The sequence below is a fragment of the Callospermophilus lateralis genome, unplaced genomic scaffold (genome assembly GCF_048772815.1).
Source record: "Callospermophilus lateralis isolate mCalLat2 unplaced genomic scaffold, mCalLat2.hap1 Scaffold_116, whole genome shotgun sequence".
NCBI lineage: Eukaryota > Metazoa > Chordata > Mammalia > Rodentia > Sciuridae > Callospermophilus > Callospermophilus lateralis.
Genome location: NW_027511893.1, coordinates 3,100,341 through 3,105,547, shown reverse-complemented (window position 1 = coordinate 3,105,547; position 5,207 = coordinate 3,100,341).

The window sequence follows — 5,207 nt, the reverse complement described above, 5'->3', positions numbered from 1 at the left end:
ATGATACAGCAGGTTATCGGTGATGAGTCCAGCTTCCCCACATGTTGAAGTTTGAACATTAGAGAAGCACGCCAGGCAAGCATATGTCCTAGGCTTCCTTTGTTCTCCTGCTTTCCCCCCTTATCTTTCTTCTTCCTGTTTAGGTGACTATGCTAAGGAGTGCATGGTGGGATGGCCAAAAGGGGGAAATAGGTGGGCTGAAGGGGGAAGGTCCAGTGGAGTAGACAAGGACACATTAACAACTTTATAGCTCCCTGTAGGTAGGGGAAATTCCTGGGTCAGGTTACCTTAGCAACAGGTTGGAGCAGGGGTAAGTTCTTGATAAAATCTCTCAGGGAACAGTCTCCAACTTCCCAGACTCACTCAAAATTCCAATAAAAAAAATTGACCTCCTAGATCCGACCTGACTGGATTTACCTATCTACACTGACTGCCTGTCTAATTCTGGCTTCACCAACATTTATACAAAGAAGCAAAGACCCTGATAAAGAATGATTATCCAATATGTTTTTAAATAAATCTTAAAATTAAGTAATAAGTAAAGAAGGACCAATTTAAAAAATGGGCAAAAGACCTCAATAGACACCTAATCAGAGAACATTTATTGATTAAAATAAGCATGTAAAAACATTTTTCACATCATATTTCAATAAGAAATGGTACTTTTAGAAATTTTCTGTGGCAAACCTAGAGACTTATGTATGCTTGGCAAGTTTACTGCCATTGAGATACTAAGCTATCCACAGAAAATTTATTTTAAAACAAAGAGACATATGCCTATTAGAGTCTTGAAAATCCAGCTAACTGACAACACCAAAGGTTGATAGAGGCCAGCTTACTGGACCTGCAAACAGAATTGATAGGGGTGAATTTTTTAGGACAACATTACCTATATGTCACATCTGTCACATCCAGCAGGCTAGCCCAAAAGGAGCACAGAGAACACAAAGCACCAATGTGCATCTACTTTTCAAGACTCTGCAGGTATCATATTTGCTTATTACTCATGGATCATATTTGGTCATCTAACCAAGCTTTGACTCAGGGGGTGGGAACATAGGTCCTACTCATTAATTAGATAAACTAAATAATCACATTGTAAAGGATATGCAGAACTGATGGGAAGAATATTGATAATGTTTGCAATCTACTAAAATTACAAATTTACTTTGCAATTTAAATAGATTTGTGATACATTCCTTGTTTTGTAATTTTATTCAGTTTTTGATATAGTCTTCTGAAAAATTTCTCTCTGTTTCCATGACCACATATTTATTTTTATTCTCTTAATGTATTTGTCTTAAACTATTGAGTAATAGTGATGATGAAAGAAATTTTTTACCTTAAGGGCATATATATATACACATATACATGTCTATATACAAACAAATATATAACATATTTGAAATAAGCAAGTTGTTTACTGAGGATATTTTATTTCATAAAAATGGATTCATCTTTATATAATATAATGTATGAAGATGTGAATTTGATGTCAATATAACTTATATACAGAGATATGATAAATTGTGGTTTAAAGGTGTATTAAGAATTACAATGCAAAAAAATAATAATAACAATAGAGCTCATGTATAATGGCATAATTTGGTGTGCATATACTTTATATATAGAGTTACAAAAAATGTGCTGTGAATGGATTATTATGATTATAATGCATTCACTATTGTCATGTATGTAAGAAATAAAAAAAAATGGATTTATCTGGGGCTGGGGTTGTGGCTCAGCAATACAGTGCTTGTCTAGTACGTGCAAGGCCCTGGGTTCAATCCTCAGCACCAGATAAATATAAATAAATAAAATAAAGGTATTGTGTCCAAGTACTTCTAAAAAATAAATATTTTTAAAAATGGATTCATTCTCTGTGTGAATAGGTAAATTTGGTGAACAAAAAAACAAAAACAAACAAAAAATCCCCCCACAAATTCCTAAAACCCAAAAGACACTCAAATGGAAAAATACAACCACTTTTTTTTTTGGTTTTGTTTTTAACTCTGTAATTTGAAAATTTACAATTTTAAGAAATTGAGTTTGATTTTTTTCTCTCCATTGGTAAGTTTAATGTCATCACAAAACATGAATAAATTCTATTAATATTGGACTGTGTATTTAAATACATTGTGTAATTCTTAATTTATATTTTGATCTCATTTTTAATATTTATTTTTTAGTTGTAGATGGACACAATACCTGTGTTTTATTTACTTTTATGTGGTGCTGAGGATTGAACTCAGGGCCTCGGATGTGCTAGGCCAGCACTCTATCCCTGAGCCACAACTCTATCCCCTATATTTTGATCTCTTAAAAGTTAGTGTAAATATTTTCTTAAGAATGACAAATTTAGGGGTTGTTGTTTTGGCTCAGCTGTAGAGTGTTTGCTTCACATGTGTGAGAGCCTGGGTTTGATCCTCAGCACCACATAAAAATAAATAAGTGAAATAAAAGTATTGTGTTCAAATACAACAACAACAACAATAAATGACTAACCAAAATAAGAAATTATTGATTTATTTAAGAAAAGTATGTATTTATGTCTGAATTTCTACAATTTACTTAAAGAAGTTTCATCAAATATGATGCTCTTTTCAGCACAATTTATATTGTTAAAATGTATCAGCTCATACATCATTTATATCTTACTCACTGATATCTTTTTCATTTTGAATTATTCCCTTTAATACTTCTTGTGAGGCAGGTCTGTCAGAGATATATCCTTTCAACTTTTGTTGGTAAGAAAGTGAAGTTAACACAGAAAAGAAAATTCTACAAATTTCAATGGCATTAATACTTTATAATTAGTTTATTTCCAATGTGGTAAAAGGCACACTCATACAATGCTGGTGGGACTTCAAATTGGTGCAGCCAATCTGGAAAGCAGTATGGAGATTCCTTGAAAAAACTGGAATGGAACCATTTGACAGAGCAATCCCACTCCTTGTTCTTACACAAAAGACTTAAAAACAGCATACTACAGGGACACTGTCACATCAATACTTATAGCAGCACATTTCACAATAGCTAAACTGTGTAGCCATAATAGATGCCCTTCAGTAGATAAATGGAAAAAGATGTAGTATATGTACACAATGGAATATTACTCGCCATTAAAGGGAAAAAAATTATGGCTTTTGCAGAAAAAATTGATGGAGCTGAAGAATATAATGCTAAGTAAAATTTACAAATCACCCTAAAACAAACACCAAATGATTTCTCAGTAAGGATGCTAATTCATAGCATTATGTGTTAGGGAACAGAATGGAAAGATTACATTAACTTCAGATAAGGAAAAGGATAAAAGGGGAGAGAAGGGAAGGAAGGGGGCACGGAGGTAAAAAGGACAGTGGAATGTAATTGTTATCAATACCCTAAGTACATGTATGAAGCCACACAAGATATAAATCTACTATGTGTAGAACCAGAGATATGAAAAATTGTGTTCAATACATGTAATAAATGAAGGAAGTTGAGTTGATATTCTACTTTTGCTAAAATTTAGAAGATGCAGAACATGAAGTGGATAATGATAGGTGCTAAGTCCATGTTGACTGGGTGACAGATGAGGTAATGGGTTTGTTTTGCTTTAGAGTTCAGCTTATTGCAATAAGAATGTATGCATGCTGAGAGGCTGGCACAGTATCATTCTGAGAATATGTGTTTTGCTAGTTTGGAAAAAAGGGGAAAAAGAGGTTATATAGAGCATAAGGCAAGCATAAATACATGTAACATGAATTGTAATGCATTATGTTATCATATTTAAAAAATAATTTAAGAAATGAATACATAAAAAAATAATAACATAAATATTAGGTCATTAAGTGGTGTCATAAATTAAGCAATCCCCAACATCTTATTCATACATAAAGGTATACTGAAAAATTTAATAATTCATTTTAAAAGAAAATTAAAACACTACCTTCAAAGATAATAACATTTGACAGAAGTAGATTTTGGTGGTTGACCTTTTGTTTTGCATTGATAATATGACTGACTTTGAACATTCAAGTGTTGTATAGTGATAGCACTGAGCCTTTACAGGTACTTTCTGTTTGTTAAGAAGTTATTGATAGTGAGTGGGGGATAGGTAGAAACTATGGTGTTTGCAGTGAACTGGCCTTGATGGATGGCACCCCTACTATCTCAGGGCAGACTGTAATTAAAGAATGATGGAAGATTCATAAAGGGAGGTGTGATTAGTGTAGGAAAATGCACTGGCATTTATACCATAGAAGGTGTAGTATTGGTTTGCAGGTGGAGTCAAGAGAGAGCCAGTTAACTAAGGGCCATATGGAAAAGTACAGGTACCGAGGCTAGCAATTTTTAGGTGGCTTGGTCTTCTACAGAAAAACCTCCCCTCCACACAGGAACATAGGCCAATTCCCTTTGCCTAGTTCCCTACACAGAGGTCTGGTTTGTTTCCTGCTCTGAGAAACCTAACACATATACTTGCCTTGTGCTATATATAGCCTCTTTTTTTTCCATTTCTGCAAACTAGCAAAGCACATATTCTCAGAGTGATACTAAGCCAGTCTCTCAGCACCCACATATACTTATTTCAATAAGTTGAACTCTATAGCAAACTCTACCCATTACCTCATCTGCCACCTAGTCAACATGGACCCAAGCACCTCTCATTATCCCCTTTATTTTCTGCATCTTCTAAATTATAACAAAGTGGGAAATCAACTCAACTTCACAATGGCAAACAGAAATTTGATGGTTCTCCTATAGCACATCCCTGAAAACACAGGGTGTAGAGACTCTTTTCATTCTTCCTCCTGTCAAATCTAAAGAGCATTGTATTATCTCTATACCCTCATCCCCTCCAAATAAAACCAAGGCCTACAAATCTCAAGACATAGAGGACGCTAAATAGGCTTTCTGTCAAAAATAATAAGGAAATGAATAAATTAGAAAAACCAGTATGACATGCTACCAGTTTACTGCTCACCACAACTGCTTTCAAGAGAAAACATTCTAAGGTTTTGAAGTAATGGTGAAGATGGTGTTTTTAGCTCTGCAGAGAGCAAAGGTCCATAACTGAGAAGCTCAGTGTGGCCATTGGTTTCTCATAAACACAAGGTTTGGAGTGTCCAATTTATTTTAACAGAGTTTTTGTCTTTTATTTTTTTTTTTTTTAGTTAAATCTAATGTGGATTGCTTTGCAACGTAAGAAAATGTTAAAGGGTAAC